General features: G+C 43.7%; 1 protein-coding gene across 2 annotated transcripts in view; it reads right to left on the reverse strand.

Annotated features, from left to right (window-relative positions):
* NEK7 (NIMA related kinase 7) overlaps positions 1-19743 on the reverse strand; it is a 174431-nt gene that overhangs the window by 147119 nt on the left and 7569 nt on the right. Inside the window, exon 2 of one of the 2 annotated variants that reach the window (XM_069737337.1) lies at positions 16928-16999. The exons of the other annotated variant lie outside the window; for it this stretch is intronic. The gene's annotated coding sequence lies outside the window, so the exon portion shown is untranslated. The remainder of the gene's footprint in view (positions 1-16927; positions 17000-19743) is intronic. 2 annotated transcript variants of the gene reach the window in all.

Genomic DNA, 19743 nt, shown 5'->3' on the forward strand with positions numbered 1-19743 from the left:
GACTAGGAGCGGTGCTGTCACAAAAGCAAGAAGGTCGGGAGAAAGTCATCGCCTTTGCAAGTAGAAAGCTCCGGCCTACTGAAAGAAATTCAGAAAATTACAGCTCCTTCAAATTGGAACTACTGGCAGTAGTTTGGGCTGTGACGGAGCGTTTCAAACACTATCTGGCCGCTGCAGAATTTATTGTCTATACTGACAACAATCCGTTGACCCACCTGGACACAGCTAAATTAGGTGCGTTAGAACAGCGATGGATAGCCCGGTTATCTAATTACAACTTCATAATCAAGTATCGAGCAGGTCGCAAGAATGGAAATGCCGATGCCCTATCCCGGATGCCACACTTGAGAGATGTAGAAGAGGAAACGGGGGAGCTTGAAGAAATTGAACTACCAGCCTTCCATCGTCCCAAGGCAAAACATCATCAGTCAAGTACCTATCAGAAACAACAAGAGGTGAATTTTAATCCGTTAGCACACCATAGATGGGCTGACACCCAAGACAGCAATCCGGCTGTGAAGTTGGTGAAAGGACTGTTGACTGAGCAAAGTGCATATCCCGATGAGGATGCCCCAGAAGAGACGCATCAACTCTGGAAAGAGAGAGGCAAAATGTTCCTGTATCAAGGGAAGCTCTGTAGAAGATACACCAATCCGAAAACACATGAATTGGTTTGGCAGATTATTGTGCCTAAACAAGATGTGAAGATGGTCCTCGAAGCTTACCATAATGGTGCTGGTCACTTCGGTTGGAAAAAGTTAGAAGTACTTCTAAGAGAAAGATTTTATTGGGTCGGGATGAGAAAATCAATCGAACAGTGGTGCAGAAATTGTGGCCCGTGCAACCTCAGAAGAAACGATCAAAAGAACCAAAGAGCACCACTGCAGCCCATAATCACCAAACAACCACTTGAACTTGTAGCCATGGACCATGTGAAGTTGACACCAAGCCGGTCCGGCTATGTCTATGCCTTGACCATCGTGGACCATTATTCACGCTTCTTGGTAGTAGTACCCGTAAAAGATCTGACAGCAAAAACAGCAGCCAAAGCGTTCCAAACGTACTTTTGTAGACCCCATGGATATCCGGAACAGGTTCTCACCGACCAAGGTACAGCCTTTGAATCAGAGATCTTCAGAGAATTCTGTAATATGTATGGTTGCAAAAAGATCCGGACGACGGCCTATCATCCACAAACAAACGGCTTATGCGAGAAGATGAACCATATTGTAATAGACCTACTAAAGACTTTACCTGAGACAGAAAGGAATCAATGGCCAGAGAAATTGCCTGACTTGGTGGATCTGTATAATCATGTCCCGGTGAGCTCCACCAACTGCACCCCAGCTTACCTTATGCGTGCAAGACCCGGCCAATTACCAATCGATCTAGAAATGGGAATTCTGAAACCAGACGCAGAAGTTCAAGACTCCAATTGGGATATCATACGGCAAAAGCAGTATCGCCAAGTGCAAGAGAGTGTGGAAAGAAGCCTTCAGCAAACTAGAGAAAGACAAGAGCGAACTTTCAACCAGAATGCTCTAGCAACCCCATTAAGACCGGGTGACCAAGTGCTCAAGAGAAATCGTCGAACCAATAAACTGGACAATCAGTGGGAAGCCGTACCCTACACAGTTTTACCAACAAGAGTGGATAATCCTAAAATGTGTCTCATTAGCAAAAACGGAGGCTTAACATCTGTACTAGTGTCAAGAGACAATCTTAAATTATGTCCGGAAGCATTGAAAGAGCCAGACGTTGTCCAGCCAGAACCAGAAGTTATTCAACCCATACAGGTTCAACCAGTAAAGGAAAAAGAAGAGGAAGTGTATCACACCTGTGTAGGAGACTTTCCCAAAACTCTACTAACATACCATGGTGCAGTAGTGGTTCCCATGGTGGCCTTTTACCCAACACCGAACCCAATACCAGAAGTCCCAAGACAGGAAGAGGCTGACCCCGTACTACAGGAGGTTCCAGGCCAGGAAGAACAGATTCCTGGTCAGAGTAATCCCATTCACGGTGGACTTGCCAACTCCATAGTCGTGGAATTATCTTTAGCAGGGCGGGCAGATACTACATCCGCAGTAGACAGTAGTACTCCACATGAAGAGATACCGCTATTACGTAGATCACAGCGTAGTACCCAGGGTCAATTACCGGCCAGGTATGCAGATTACCAACTATAAAGCTCATAATGTGAATTGTATATATGTTATGCCGTATATAGTTAAACAGAAAATGTAGTATAGTCATTGTTATCAGTCTGCAACGTTTAAGCCCAGTACCTACAGAGACTTGTCTGTATGAACTTCTTGCATATTCTTGAACTTGTTATCAGCCCGGAGGCACTAAATCAAAGCTCCGGAAAGACTGCTTTTTGAACTTTGCTTTTTGCTCTTTTTGAACTTTCTTTAGACTTTATATTGATAACTCCGTTGGAAAAAATGGAACTAAATTCCTGGACACTAAGTACAGTGCCTTTCCTAATACCTTCAAGGATAGAACTGTATTAATGGACGCTATTTGAAGTGACTTTTTACAGAACTCTATTTTTGTTTCCTTGAATGGTTTTTGTAACTTTTCATTTTTAAGACTCTGTACATATTAATTGTTATTTCAAAATGTTATTGTCCCACAGTCCCGGAGTACTGTTCTTAACTAAGGGGGAATGTGGCACCCCTAGGGGTATTTGCCACAAAAATAGTTACTGACAGTAAGTACAAATACTAAAATAGCAAGACTGCACTACCACCTCCGGCCAGAAGGGGGAGCTCCAGAGACTCCCCTTGATCCATTCTGGTCTGAGAGAAGAAATGGCAGTTGGGCTAAGGAGCTGAAAGTGAGAGGTCATACAGTTGAATCTCTAACAGCCCTGTGACTGTTACCAGGCCTAAATCACCGGCCTGAGGAGAAGAGGGATAGAGAAAAAGGACATTGTGAGAACCGGGTAGCATTAATCACTACCCAGAACAGGCGCAAAGACGGATACCGGATCCGTGGCTGTATTCATTATATATAATACAGCAACCGGAAAAACGTGAGGTGATATCAGCTTCACTAGGGCCGGACGTAGCAACAGACACAGAGTTCAGCGGTACTCCCAGAGGGGGTAAACCGATAAAAGGACTCGGGTTGCCCGTCGAACCAGGACCCGGAGGGGACAGATTGGTCCGGCAGCCAGTTCACATACAGCAGCAGGGCCACACAGAAATTGCGCACAATAAGAGGCGAAGACCCCGGCAGGGTCAAAGTAACTCAGAGTTCCCATACAGACTCCGGTGACAGGACTGGTTGTAAATCCTTTTATGTTAAAGTAAACTGGTTAAAAGTTTCAGTGCCTCAGTCTTTCATTTGGACAATAGCCATCTATCCAGGATCGGGATCGTCACCGCTGGGAGAACCTGCTGCTGATCAAGTAAGTGCCTGTCCCCTCATGATACCCCTTACACTGTGCATTGCCTGAGGCCACAGCACCGGGTCAAGCAACATCACGGATCGCTGTCGTTCTCTTTGCAAAGTTGCTGAGGGTGACGGTACCTTTAGCCTTAATTTGTCCACGGAACCAATTATGAAATTTTAATATGCAAAAAATTAGATATACGGTATACTGTATGCTCCAAAATCAAAGATCATATTGGCAAAGTCACTGCCACACAGTCACTGCTCTTAGGAGGTGCTACTACTGGAACACCGAAACCTGCTACAGTTAATGTACCTGTTGCACAGCTTCCAAAACAAGACTGCACAACGCCCCCCAGAAAACTATCTACTCCCTCAAGACCCCACATACAGGAACACTCAACTTGTGTTCCAGGCTTCTCTAGCACAGCCGCTGTCACTCCTCTGGCACCTCTCATCTCCCAGGGAACTGGCTATTGGAAATCACATGTCAGATTCTTTTCTCCCCCAACACCTGAGAGTGTCGGGAGGCCCCCCATACACAGTAGACCGTCAGCCCATCCTGCAGGTTTGTTTGGCTGACATTAGTCTAATATGTATAAGGGGGGGAGAATTTAAAGATAGTTGCAATGGAAACAACTATACAACTGTGCAGGTATCTAGTATGTACCGTAAGTACTTCTTTAAGAGCAGTTTATTGAACCCCTGAAAAAAAAAATGGCAGGGTGACCACCATTGTATAAATGATATCACCCCCTTACCACTAGGCCATGCCTCCACAACTGACATGCCAGACTACCACAAGCTATGCTCCATCTAGTTTGGGAAGTGTTCTCAACTAAAACTTAAGTCAAATAAAGTGACCGGTGGTTCAGTCTTGAGCAGCAGTAACATGTTGCTAAAATTTAGCCTTGAAAATCAATATTTAAAAAAACATAGAATTTTAAACCTTTGAGTCATGAAGAAAAACAGTGTCTTTTTCAGGTTTGACTATGTAAGAAACCTTCTGGTCTTTCCAAAATAGTCAATATTTGTCATTGGAAAGTGATGTCAGATTATGTTATTTCTAGTTTCTACACAAGCAATGGTCATCCTCCCATGCCAACATTTTCAGCAAAGTCTGTACCAACTTTTCGAAAATGTTCCCCATGTTTTTGGAATTCACAATTGTAATAAATTCTGCTGGAAATCGCTATATCAAAACACTATGGCCCCAATTCATTAGCGCATTTGTGCTTTTTTGTCTAGTTTTTCTCATTCGCTTCTAATTGTTTGATTTGCGCCTTCTCTAAAGTTTATTTTTTATGTAGTCTCCTGCTTTATTTCTATGTTCAGCATTATGGACAGGGGTTTGGGGTTGGCTTTTCCGCCGATTCATTAACCAACTTTTTTTTTTAAAAAAAGTAACGTTTTTGAACAAATGTCCTTTAGTTTCTTCCTTTAGAGTGATTTTATTTATGCCGGATATTCTGGTGCAAATTTTCCAACATTTTGGTTGAATATGGGTCTTTTGACACCGAAATATCACAAAAAAAAGGTTAAAAGAAAAATAAAAAGGTTCCTGATTTTGCACAAAATTCATGTCAACATGTGTCACTGTGTGTTTTATGCACCAAACTATTCAAAGAATACCATAAAGCAAAAAAAAATAAAGAGCAAATGATGAATCAGGTCCTATATATATGCAAAATGTGCAGGGATGAATGGTTCTGATGGTCACCGTTTAGAATACACTGAATCATTCAATTATGGGTGGGAGGAGGACACTGCAGACGGCTTTTCAGAGAACAAGTACCATGTATTTTAATCATGAAATACCCAGTAGAGCATTTCACGGTTAAGGGCCTTGTAAATATTGCCATATAAGAGCCATATAAAATCAGCCTCTATGTACTCCTACCCAACACGAACATTCCTCACTCAAGTCTTTGATCAGTACAAATCGTTGATCTCTCTGAACAAGGAATGAGGCAATGCTCCCCCCTCCCCCCCAAATAACAAAAATAAAGCTATAGGTCTCAGCATATGTTGGCACAAAGCAATTGTTCAGAGAAGAAAAAAAAGTTTGTAACTATTAAGTCATAATTTTTGTGTATGTTCGTAACTGCACTACCCTGCAGAATATATACTCAGAGAGGACCTGGGAGCAGGAGATGCAATCGATAACTAAAGGCATCAGAGTAAAGCCACTTTAATGCTTCTCATATTCATACCTTGCTTGTAGTATTTCACTGGGGGCAATTTTGAGAAATCTTTAAGTTTTAATTGCAAGTGCAGCGGGTGATCACTACACTTCCAGCTCGCTGTGCCTTTTTCCCTGTCCACTGCTGGCCTCTGGTCTTTGGTCACTGCGACAAGAGTGACCTGTAAATCAATCTTCCCTTGGCCAAGATTCTGCAAAGGTGCCATCATTGTTTGGGTCGGTCTCATCAGAAGGGTAGACAGAGCCGCATGAGAAGTAAGTTCCTGGAGACATTGCGGGAGTCCGTCCATTCAGCTTGCAATGTTATTAGCTTACTGTGCATGCAGCACAGCCCCTTCTTATGAGACAAACCTAGACAGTGATGGCACCTGTGCAGAAGAGACAGGTCACAGAGAAGACTGACCTGTCAAAGACCGGAGGCCAGCAGGAGGCAGGGAAAAGGGGGAGAACACAGCAGAGCTGTAAGTGACGTCCCCACCCCGCTGCACTTCCAACTAAAATTTCAAGTATACAGTGACATGTAAAAGTTTGAGCACGCCAGACCAAAACTACTGCTATTGTGAAGACAAACAAGTTGAAGATGAACATTTCCGTTGTATTTTAGTAAAAAAAAAAAAAAAAACACAACACATACCGTACATATATTTTAATCTTTTACATTTTAAAAATTCAAATGCAAAAGTTTGGGCATCCTGCATGGTTAGTACCCAAGCGCACAGAGAGGTAAAAAAAATACTCTGTTGTAAATAAAAAAAGTCACAGTAAATAAGCAAGTGCTAGTCAAAAAATGAAAAAATACAGGGTATTTAGTTAATACGTTTTTTTGCAAAAAAAAGTATGTTAAGCTGCTCCACCAATCGCCAAGGTATACCCTTAATAGAGCAGTCCTGTCTAATGTATATAATCCCTATCTGATGTATTAAAAACCTGTTCATACAGGTACTATACAGATGATCAGCTTTTTAATACATCAGATAGGGATTATATACATTAGACAGGACTGCTCTATTAAGAGTATACCTTGGCGATTGGTGGAGCAGCTTAACATACTTTTTTTGCAAAAAAAGCATTAACTAAATACCCTGTATTTTTTCATTTTTTGACTAGCACTTGCTTATTTACTGTGACTTTTTTTTTTTTTTACAACAGAGTATTTTTTGACCTCTCTGTGAGCTTTTGTGTTTTCAAGTTCTTTGGTGGTGTGAACAGGTTTCTACAGACTTGTTCGCTATGCAGATGGCCCATGTGTTTTTGGTTTTATGGTTAGTACCCAGTAGCACCCTATTTTTGTGCCACTTTTTGAAGTCAGCCAAGAGTCCTGCAGGTCTTGTTTGAGCCATTTTGATCCATTCTACCTTGGAAAATTCCTGTGTCGTCTTGCATGCACTGCTATTTTGAAGTCTAGCCACAGATTTTCAATGATGTTCAGATCAGGGAACTGTGAGGGCCACTGTAAACCTTAAGCTTGCGCCTTTTGAGGTGGTCTATTGTGGATTTTGACGCCTGTTTAAGACCATTTTCCATTTGTAGAAGCCATCCTCTTTACAGCTTCAGTTTTTTTTGTTTTTGTTTTTTTACAGAGGGTGTTATGTTTGTATCAAGGATTTGTTAACATTTTTATTGAATCCATTCTTCCCTCTACCCATGAAATGTTCAACTGCCTGTAACACAACCCCAAAGCATGATTGCTCCACCCCCTATGCTTAATGGTTCTATTTTAACCTCATCGGTCCACATGACTGGTTTCCAAAATGCATCAGGCTTGTTTAGATGTTCTTTTGCATACTTCTGATGCTGAATTTTATAGTGAGGAGACAGAAGTTTTCCTCTGATGACTCTTCCATGAACGCCACATTTGTGCAGGTGTCTCTGAACAGTAGCACAATGTATCACCACTCCAGAGCCTGCTAAATCTTCCTGACAGCCTTTAGCAGTCTATCGGGGGCTCCGATTTGCCTCTCTAGCAATCCTAGGAGGTGTTCTCACTGAAATTTTTCTTTTCTTTCAGACCTTATCTTAGCCTTCACTGTTCCTGTTAACTGCCATTTCTTAATTAGATTTCCAACTGAGGAAAAGGGTAATCTTATGGTCTCCTGCTCTATGGACCTCCACCATTTTCAGAGTCCTAGGCAGCTGCTTAGAAGAACCCATGACTGCAGTTTTTGGCACAAGGCTAGAGGAGGTTGGGTTTTCATAAAGCTGGGAAATTTGCATCATCTGATTGTGAACAAGCCATAACCCCAAAAAGGCTAATTGATGTCTGAAACCTTGGTCAAAGTTATCTGAGCACACAAATCTTCAAGGGTGCCCACACTTTTGCATCGGCCCATTTTCCTTTTTGTAATTTTTAATAAGTAAAAAAAATAACTTTTTTGCCTAAAATATAAAGAAAATGTGTCATCTTTAACTTTAGCTTTTTAAAGATCATTTCATCCTCAACATGCTTAACCCCTTAATCCCATATGACGTACTATCCCGTCCAGGTGACCTGGGACTTAATTCCCAGTGACGGGATAGTCCGTCATATGCGATCGGCCGCGCTCACGGGGGGAGCGCGGCCGAGTGTCAGCTGCCTATCGCAGCTGACATCCGGCACTATGTGCCAGGAGTGGTCACGGACCGCTCCCGGCACATTAACCCCCGGCACACCGCGATCAAAGATGATCGCGGTGTGCCGGCGGTGCAGGGAAGCATCGCGCAGGGAGGCGGCTCCCTGCGGGCTTCCCTGAGACGATCGGTACACGGTGATGTACTCACCGTGTACAGAGCGTCTTCTCCCTGCAGTCCCCGGATCCAAAATGGCCGCCGGGCTGCATCCGGGTCCTGCAGGGAGCACTTCCGGGTCAGGATCAGGCTGCAGCTGCAGCTCTAATCCTGCCCGGCTGTATGTAAGATCACCGATCTAACAGAGTGCTGTGCACACTGTCAGATCGGTGATCTGTGATGTCCCCCCCTGGGACAAAGTGAAAAAGTAAAAAAAAAAATTTCCACAATTGTAAAAAAATAAATAAAAAATTCCTAAATAAAAGCAGAAAAAAAAAAAATATTATTCCCATAAATACATTTCTTTACCTAAAAAAAAACAAAAAAACAATAAAAGTACACATATTTAGTATCAGCGCGTCCGTAACGACCCGACCTATAAAACTGGCCCACTAGTTAACCCCTTCAGTGAACACCGTAAGAAAAAAAAAAAAAAACGAGCCAAAAAACAACGCTTTATTATCATAACGCTGAACAAAAAGTGGAATAACACGCGATCAAAAAGACGGATATAAATAACCATGGTACCTCTGAAAGCGTCATCTTGTCCCGCAAAAAACGAGCCGCCATATAGCATCATAACCAAAAAAATAAAAAAGTTATAGTCCTCAGAATAAAGCGATGCCAAAATAATTATTTGTTCTATAAAATAGCTTTTATCGTATAAAAGCGCCAAAACATAAAAAAAATGATATAAATGAGGTATCGCTGTAATCGTACTGACCCGAAGATTAAAACTGCTTCATCAATTTTACCAAACGTGGAACGGTATAAACTCCTCCCCCAAAAGAAATTCATGAATAGCTGGTTTTTGGTCATTCTGCCTCACAAAAAATCGGAATAAAAAGCGATCAAAAACTGTCACGTGTCCGAAAATGTAACCGATAAAAACGTCAACTCGTCCCGCAAAAAACAAGACCTCACATGACTCTGTGGACCAAAATATGGAAAAATTATAGGTCTCAAAATGTGGAGACGCAAAAACTTTTTTGCTATAAAAAGCGTCTTTTAGTGTGTGACGGCTGCCAATCATAAAAATCCGATATAAAAAACGCTATAAAAGTAAATCAAACCCCCCTTCATCACCCCCTTAGTTAGGCTAGGTTCACATTGCGTTAATGGGTTAACGCTAACGGACAGCGTTGCACGGCGAAAATGTCACAATTAACGCCGTGCAACGGGTCCGTTAGCACAACCATTGACAGCAATGTGATTTTCGGGTGTAGCGCATCGCTAGAGCGTGCCATTTTCGGCTCGCGCTAGCAAGGTGCCATTCTCTTGTGGCGCGCCTCAGACGCTGCTTGCAGCGTCCGCGGCGCGCCCGAGGTCCGATCCCCGATCTTCCAGAGCGGGGACGTTAACGCGACCACTAAACACGACACCTAAAAAGACATTGCGTTAGCGCAATCCGCTAGTGCTAAACGGATTTCCCTAACGCAAGGTGAACCTAGCCTTAGGGAAAAATAATAAAATTAAAAAAAATGTATTTATTTCCATTTTCCCATTAGGGTTAGGGCTAGGGTTAGGGCTAGGGTTAGGGTTTGGATTACATTTACGGTTGGGATTAGAATTAGGGGTGTGTCAGGGTTAGGTGTGTGGTTAGGGTTACAGTTGGGATTAGGGTTAGGGGTGCGTTTGGATTAGGGTTTCATTTATAATTGGGGGGTTTCCACTGTTTAGGCACATCAGGGGCTCTCCAAACGCGACATGGCGTCCGATCTCAATTACAGCCAATTCTGCATTGAAAAAGTAAAACAGTGCTCCTTCACTTCCGAGCTCTCCCGTGCGCCCAAACAGGGGTTTACCCCAACATATAGGGTATCATCGTACTCGAGACAAATTGGACAACAACTTTTTGGGTCCAAGTTCTCTTGTTATCCTTGGGAAAATAAAAATTTGGGGGGCTAAAAATCATTTTTGTGGGAAAAAAAAGGATTTTTTATTTTCACGGCTCTGCGTTATAAACTGTAGTGAAACACTTAGGGGTTCAAAGTTCTCACAACACATCAGATAAGTTCCTTGGGAGGTCTAGTTTCTAATATGGGGTCACTTGTGGGGGGTTTGTACTGTTTGGGTACATCAGGGGCTCTGCAAATGCAACGTGACTCCTGCAGACCAATCCATCTAAGTCTGCATTCCAAATGGCGCTCCTTCCCTTCCGAGCTCTGCCATGCGCCCAAACAGTGGTTCACCCCCACATATGGGGTATCAGCGTATTCAGGACAAATTGGACAACAACTTTTGGGGTCCAATTTATTCTGTTACCCTTGTGAAAATACAAAACTGGGGGCTAAAAAATAATTTTTGCGAAAAAAAAAAAAAAATTATTTTAACGGCTCTGCGTTATAAACTGTAGTGAAACACTTGGGGGTTCAAAGCTCTCAAAACACATCTAGATAAGTTCCTTAGGGGGTCTAGTTTCCAAAATGGTGTCACTTGTGGGGGGTTTTAATGTTTAGGCACATCAGGGGCTCTCCAAACCAACATGGCGTCCCATCTTAATTCCAGTCAATTTTGCATTGAAAAGTCAAATGGCGCTCCTTCCCTTCCGAGCTCTGCTATGCACCGAAAAAGTGGTTTACCCCCACATATGGGGTATCGTCGCACTCAGGACAAATTGCACAACAACTTTTGTGGTCTAATTTCTTCTCTTACCCTTGGGAAAATAAAAAATTGGGGGCGAAAAGATCATTTTTGTGAAAAAATAAGATTTTTTATTTTTACGGCTCTGCATTATAAACTTCTGTGAAGCACTTGTTGGGTCAAAGTGCTCACCACACCTCTAGATAAGTTCCTTAAGGGGTCTACTTTCCAAAATGGTGTCACTTGTGGGGATTTCAATGTTTAGGCACATCAGGGGCTCTCCAAACGCAACATGGCATCCCATCTCAATTCCAGTCAATTTTGCATTGAAAAGTAAAATGGCGCTCCTTCCCTTCCGAGCTCTGCCATACGCCCAAACAATGGTTTACACCCATATATGGGGTATCAGCGTACTCAGGACAAATTGGCCAACAATTTTTGAGGTCCAATTTCTTCTCTTACTCTTGGGAAAATAAAAAATTGGGGGCGAAAAGATCATTTTTGTGAAAAAATATGATTTTTTATTTTTACGGCTCTGCATTATAAACTTCTGTGAAGCAATTGGTGGGTCAAAGTGGTCACCACACATCTAGATAAGTTCCTTAGGGTGTCTACTTTCCAAAATGGTGTCACTTGTGGGGGGTTTCAATGTTTAGGCACATGAGCGGCTCTCCAAACGCAACATGGCGTCCCATCTCAATTCCTGTCAATTTTGCATTGAAAAGTCAAATGGCGCTCCTTTCCTTCCGAGCTCTGACATGCGCCTAAACAGTGGTTTACCCCCACATATGGGGTATCAGCGTACTCAGTACAGATAGTACAACAATGTTTGGCATCCATTTTATCCTGTTACCCTTGGTAAAATAAAACAAATTGGGGGCTGAAATAAATTTTGTGTGAAAAAAAGTTAAATATTCATTTTTATTTAAACATTCCAAAAATTCCTGTGAAACCCCTGAAGGGTTAATAAACTTCTTGAATGTGGTTTTGAGCACCTTGAGGGGTGCAGTTTTTAGAATGGTGTCACACTTGGGTATTTTCTATCATATAGACCCCTCAAAATGACATCAAATGAGATGTGGTCCCTAAAAAAAATGGTGTTGTAAAAATGAGAAATTGCTGGTCAACTTTTAACCCTTATAACTCCCTAACAAAAAAAAATTTTGGTTCCAAAATTGTGCTGATGTAAAGTAGACATGTGGGAAATGTTACTTATTAAGTACTAGATTGTGGCCCAATTCTAACGCATCGGGTATTTTAGAATATGCATGTCCCCGTAGTATATGGACAATGATGATTCCAGAATTCGCGGCAGATTGTGCCCATCGCTGATTGGTCGAGGCAACCTTTATGACATCATCGTCGCCATGGCAACCATTATGACATCATCGTCGCTGTGACCGCTGCTGATTGGTCGAGGCCTGGCGGCCTCGACCAATCAGAGACGCGGGATTTCTACGTCGATGCTGTGGCGGCCTCGACCAATCAGAGAGCAGGGATTTCCAGGACAGACAGACAGACAGACGGAAAAACCCTTAGACAATTATATATATAGATTTTGCGTGACATATCTCTGTGATTTAAGGGCATAAAAATTTAAAGTTGGAAAATTGCGAAATTTTCTAAATTTTCGCCAAATTTCCGTTTTTTTCACAAATAAACGCAAGTTATATCGAATAAATGTTACCACTAAAATGAAGTACAATATGTCACGAGAAAATGTCAGAATCGCCAAGATCCGTTGAAGCGTTCCAGAGTTATAACCTCATAAAGGGACAGTGGTCAGAATTGTAAAAATTGGCCCGGTCATTAACGTGCAAACCACCCTCGGGCGTTAAGGGGTTAAAGCGGTTGTCCAGTCCAAATCAATAAGTCTGCAGCCACTCTGAGCGTGAATACTTATGAATCCCCCCTGAGCCTGCACTGCTCAATGCAGTGATTTGCTGGTTTACAACTTGGGACCAGAGTATACGTACACGTTATACATACTTCCAGCCAGTGGCCACGTTCTCGTCCTCCATACACTTGTATGGAACGAGGCCGCGACCTCTAGTCGGACCCAGCCACTGGTCGGCCGCAGGGCTACTACTGGCCTCGGCTTAATGCAAGATGTATGGAGCAAGGCCACTCGCACTGGCAAAAGTATGTATAAGGCTACCTTCACACTTGCGTCGATACGGATCCGTCGCTATGCATCTGGCCGACGTACCGTTGCACGTTGTGAAATTTGTGCACGACGTGAGCAGCGGATGCAGTTTTTCAACGCATCCGCTGCCCATTCTGAAATCCGGGCAGGAGGGGGCGGAGTTTCAGCCGCGCATGCGTGGTAGAAAATGGTGGGCGCGACGTACAAAAAGTTACATTGAACTTTTTTTGTGCCGACGGTCCGCCAAAACACGACGCATCCGTCACATGACGGACACGACATGTGGCCATCCATGGCGACCCGTCGCTAATACAAGTCTATGGGCAAATAACGCATCCTGCGAGCACGTTTGCAGGATCCGTTTTTTGCCCAAAACAACGGATTGCAAAAAACGCAAGTGTGAAAGTAGCCTAAGGCCACACTCCCACTTTCAGTATTGGAGCAGTATTTTACATTGGTATGTGTAAGCCTAAACCAGGAGAGAAAATCAGAAGAAAAGTATACCGTTTATACTCGAGTATACTTAAGAGAAATAAATATTCACCTCTCCCCAATCCCATGGGCGTGGAGAGGGGAGAATATTCATTACTGTTAAGTAGCGACACACGTGACCACCCGGCGGCTGACACTGTGCACACTACTTAATACTCACCGCCCTTTCAGCGTGGGGAGCAGTGAGTATTCCGGCAGCTGTGCTCTGCTTGTGAGTAGCACATTATAAACTGTGCAGGAGGTGGGGGTTTAATCCGCGCTGCCTTAATGATGAGGTTCCAAGGATAATAAGTTTAGACGGTGGTTTATTCAACGCGTTTCAAGGTCAGTGCGACCTCTTCTTCAGGAAATTCCACATACAACATCGCGTTGAATAAACCACCATCTAAACTTATTATCCTTGGAACCTCATCATTAAGGCAGCGCGGATTTAACCCACACCTCCTGCACAGTTTATATTGTCATACGGCCGTTGATCGGCTTGTGGATCTGCAGCAGCCGAAATCGCTACATGCTCTTCACCCAATAAAATCAGGTGAGCAATTCTAAGAAAGCTCTCTTGGTTATCTATAGGATAAGACCCTATTTTGTGCTTTGTGTCTCCATTTTTTGCCCTATTGCGAGCAGCACATGATGTCCCTGCCACGCGCTGCTTACAAGCAGAAAGCAGCTGCTGGCACAGAAACAACACGCTGCGAGGGAGTGCCAGGAAGGTAAGTGCAATGGGTTTTTTGTAATGCTTTTGATGGGGCCAAGCACACCGGGATGGGGATTGAGGAGGCCGTGCACACCGGGATGGGGATTGAGGAGGCCGTGCACACCGGGATGGGGATTGAGGAGGCCGTGCACACCGGGATGGGGATTGAGGAGGCCGTGCACACCGGGATGGGGATTGAGGAGGCCGTGCACACCGGGATGGGGATTGAGGAGGTTGTGCACACCGGGATGGGGATTGAGGAGGCCGTGCACACCGGGATGGGGATTGAGGAGGCCGTGCACACCGGGATGGGGATTGAGGAGGCCGTGCACACCGGGATGGGGATTGAGGAGGCCGTGCACACCGGGATGGGGATTGAGGAGGCCGTGCACACCGGGATGGGGATTGAGGAGGCCGTGCATACCAGGATGGCGAGGAGGAGGCCGTGCATACCAGGATGGCGAGGAGGAGGCCGTGCATACCAGGATGGCGAGGAGGAGGCCGTGCATACCAGGATGGCGAGGAGGAGGCCGTGCATACCAGGATGGCGAGGAGGAGGCCGTGCATACCAGGATGGCGAGGAGGAGACCGTGCATACCAGGATGGCGAGGAGGAGGCCGTGCATACCAGGATGGCGAGGAGGAGGCCGTACATACCAGGATGGCGAGGAGGAGGCCGTGCATACCAGGATGGCGAGGAGGAGGCCGTGCATACCAGGATGGCGAGGAGGAGGCCGTGCATACCAGGATGGCGAGGAGGAGGCCGTGCATACCAGGATGGCGAGGAGGAGGCCGTGCATACCAGGATGGCGAGGAGGAGGCCGTGCATACCAGGATGGCGAGGAGGAGGCCGTGCATACCAGGATGGCGAGGAGGAGGCCGTGCATACCAGGATGGGGATTAGGAGGCCGTGAATACCAGGCTTATACTTGAGTCAATAAGTTTTCCCAGTTTTTTGGGGGGGTAAAATTAGGTGCCTCGGCTTATACTCGGGTCAGCTTCTACTCAAGTATATACAGTAATAGAAACATGTCACCACTTCTGTATTTATCACTCACTCCTGGTTTTGGCTTACAAAGACTGAGGTGAAATACTGGCCAAATACTGATAGTGTGACCTAAGCCTAAGGCTAGGTTCACACTGCGTTGTGTGAACCCGTTTAACGGACTACGTTACACCGCGGTGTAACGTAGTCCGTTAACGCCGCCATTGCTTGTAATGGCGAACGCATCGCTAGCGCACGCCCACATTGGGCGTGCGCTAGCGATGTGCCGTCATTTGAGTGACAGACCTCGAACGCTGCTTGCAGCGTTCGCGGTCCGTTCCTCGCTAGCGCAGATCGAGCATCGGCGCTAGCGGGATCGGCAAACGCGATCCCTTTTGGGACATGTGCTAAACGGACTGCCCTAACGCAATGTGAACCTAGCCTTACTCATACATACCTTCCGGTCCCAGATTGTAAAACAGTGAATCCCTGTCAAGCACAGTGTATTCAGAAGTCCGCAGTCACACAGAGACTGCAGACTTATTGATGTGGACCGGTTAACCCCTTTAACTAATAGTAATTTTGACCAGATAAAAAAAAAAAAACAACTACAAGCAAGGTATGAATGTAATAGGCATTAAAGGGGCTTTGGGCTCATAGCCTTAGTTCAAAGTCAAATATCCTACTGAAACGTCCTCTAACATGTCATTCGGAAAATAAATTCCCTAAAATCATTTTTCACCTTTCAGTAAATGATATTGTAAATTAAAAGTTGCCATTAAGTACAGTACATCCCAACCTGCTGCAAACAAGACCCTATATGGCTGCATCAATGTAAAAATAAAAAGCTAATGGCCATATGTAGAGCTTACATACTATACAAGTGCTAGCAGAAAACACAAAATAAGACGGGCTAAATCTGTCTTCATCACCTATCATCCCAGTGACATTTCCTAATCACCCCATTTATAACTTTACCATAATAGTCTAAATCTCTCACCGGTGACCTTGCAGGAAGATTGGTTTGTACCCAGTATTTTTAGATGTATGCAGTAATGGGCTATTAACCGATTAGATGTTCTTATTAGAGCATCAGGAAATCTTTCCAAAATAAGAGACTCAAAATAAAAACAATTACGTCACTTTTTCGGAGCAAAAACCGCAGCATTATTCTGTCCCAGAAAGCCGAGGAGTGATATTTCTGAAATCTCATGCATGTGACTTATTTTTTTGATTGCAGATTTGAAGCAGTTTCGTATCTGCAGTAAGTCAATTCTAATCAATGGGAGGAAAAGAAGGGGAAAATAAAAAAATCAAAACCACACACAAACGCAAGTTTTTTATGCAGCACTTTTCCTGCCAAGGCATACGTTTCTGATGCAGAAATGTCTGCAGAAAATCCTTCACATGTACACATACCATTACGGTGGTTTCCATACAATAGCCAATCAAGGCCTTATTTTCACATCTTCTACCTCTGCGTACTCCTGTATTCAATATATCAGGACTCGGAAAACAAACACACAAACATCAAACATTTTACATTCTGTCAAATGAATGGCTTACAGGTCAGAACATGAAACCCTCACCATTGTTCCCTCTCATTCTGTGCATTCAGCAGAACAAACAATACAAAGAGGTGACAAGAAACCTTTACCAGGTGGAAAGCAAAGTCCTTGTGTGACAAAAGCCTCCGCTGTGCCAGCCACAAATGTGTGAAAGGTTCCACCTGATGGAAAAGAAAGTGAATAGAAAATATTCAAGGAAATATTTGCGGAACAGCTTCTCCTTTCACATAAAATGACTGAAATACCACTTGTATACCAGACCCTGGCACAAGCAGGACAAAAAGAAATGAAGAAACAGACATTATATTACCGCGCTTACATATTCCTGCATTTATCCTGTAACTACAAAGCATAAAACACACGCTATAACAGGTCACCATCCGCCACGGATTTCACTAATATTCTAGATAAGGTAACTCAGCCTGCGGCTCGCACCATTGCTGGACTAGATAGTTCAGCTATAAATCTGTATGGCCATCTTTTTTTTTTAACGTACAGAAAAGAATAGCAAGATGTAGTATAGCAATTTATATACAGCATAAAGGTCAAATGTAAGCAGAAATTAAAGGGAACCGATCATGTAAGAAAATGCTATCAACCTGCAGATATGAGGTTAATCTATAGGTTAATGGTGTTCTAAACTGACAGTGCATTACTGCGGAGGCGGCTGGCAGTCAGTGCCGGGGTGCGGTTACATCCGCTGCTCACTAGGAGCTGAGCGGTGACTGAAGAATGAAGATGTGCCGACTGAAAGCCTGAGGCTGCCGGGAGGAACATACCGTAGTTCATTTTCTCCTTAGAACACCATTGACCAGCAGCTTTAGAGTGTTTTCTTTTTACATTACAGGTTCCCTGTAACTACACTTTCCCAGGGCCTGCGCACTTCAGTACTTTATTCTGCCCTCAACAGGACCTGCCCTGGGTGAGTATAATATAACCTGTTTTTCTTACCTTTCAGGTTACATCAGGGGCTTATCTACAGCATTACAGAATGCATTACAGAATGCTGTAGATAAGCCCCACATGCCGTGACCTTAGCTCATACGATTTTTGGGGCGACAGATTCCCTTCAAATGGACTGCGTCAGAACAGAGTATTTGTGTTTGTTTTTTTTTTTATTTTTATTCTTTTTCAGGAGATTGAGGGCGTCGCATGGATTAGCAGTACAATAAAGATGGGAAAAATGTGTTTTTATGAGTTTTATTTCATTAAAATACTTTATTCTGCATATGTGTGTGTTTTATTAACCCATTCCAACTATAGGATTAGTAATGGTTATTGGCTTATTGATGCCTCTCTATTACTAAGCCGGCTTAATGTCACCTTACAATAGGAAGGTGACCTTAACCCCTTATTACCCCATATGCCACCAATACAGGGCAATGGAGAGAGAGAGACCAAGTGCCGGAATTGGCGCATCTTACAGATGCACCATTTCTGGGGCAGCTGCAGACTGGTATTTGTAGTCGGGGGGGGGGTTGGAGGGTGAGTCTGGGGCCGCATTATCCATGGCCCCTCTCTATGCTCTGAATATCAGCCGGCAGGTTTCTGCTTAGCCTTTCCTGGCTATTAATTATAGGGGGACCCACGTCATTTATTTTGGGGGGTCCCCTATTTTAATAGCCAGTAAGGGCTAAATATACAGCTGCGGGCTGATAATCATAGACTGGGAAGCTCCATGGATAATAACCCCTTGCTAGGCTATAAACATCGGCCCCCAATGGCTGGCTTTCCCTCTCTGGCGCAGAAAATTGTGCGGGAGCCCACGACATTTTTTTTCCAATTACTAAAAAAAAAAAAAAAAAAAAAACAACAAATATTGCATTTAAGGCTGGGGTCACACTTGTGAGAAACTCGGACGAGTCTTGAGTCTTAATACCCGGCACTGCCGACATCACTCGGGAGCGGAGTGTGCGGCTGCATAGAAATACATGCAGCAGCACGCTCCGCTCCCGAGGGCCTGCGGCAGTGCCGGGTACTAAGAAGCGAGACTCGTCCGAGTTTCTCACATGTGTGATCCCGGCCTAACTCTTTATGTACCATTTTATTATGTTTATTACTAAACATCAGGCTTGGTATTATCTATCCATCTGTGTGTGTAAACATTATTCTTCAATGGAGTATGTAAAAGAAGAGGTTGGACAAGGAAATTACAATCACAATTCTTTTTTTTGTATATCTTTATTTAGCTTACAAAAACACACAAATCCGCATGAAAAACACGTCAAAAATGCATGTGACCTGCCAGTGACCTCAGATGCAGATTTTACCTGGGTCAAATCCTGAGCAACTACTGAGCCATTTCTGACCGTGGAAACATACCCTAAGAGTTCTCTCATGCTGCACTGGTTCTCTGGAATGCTATACCCCCAAACAATCAGATAAATTACCAGGGCACAGATTTAAGCATGTTACCATCTCACTAAAATACACAGTTCTCCTTTGCTACATTTTTTCCTCAGGACTTGATCCTTCAATCAACATTTTCCCCCTGCACTTCATACACTATAGCTCTTCATATATGTACTGTAATGCAGCGGTATGCACACAGTACAGTAAAGCGGCAGTGACCCAGGTTTAGCCCATGTAAGGGTATGTGCACACGTCAGGATATCTTGCAAAAAATTCCTGAACAAAACCGGACATTTTCTGCAAGAAATCCGCATGCGGATTTTTCGCAATTTTTTGCATTTTTCTCACGTTTTTGCGGATTTTTCCAGAGGTTCTGGGATGCAATAAAATAGTGGTAAATCCGCAAAAAATCCGCAAAATTAATGAACACACTGTGTCTTTTTCCGTGATGCATTTTTTTTTGCGGAAAAAAACATAACATATGCATAAAAATTGCGAAATTCATTCTTAATGATGGGATGCATATGTATGCGTTTTTTATGTGTTTTTATAG

This window comes from Ranitomeya imitator, chromosome 8 (genome assembly GCF_032444005.1).
Source record: "Ranitomeya imitator isolate aRanImi1 chromosome 8, aRanImi1.pri, whole genome shotgun sequence".
In the NCBI taxonomy this organism is placed as follows: domain Eukaryota; kingdom Metazoa; phylum Chordata; class Amphibia; order Anura; family Dendrobatidae; genus Ranitomeya; species Ranitomeya imitator.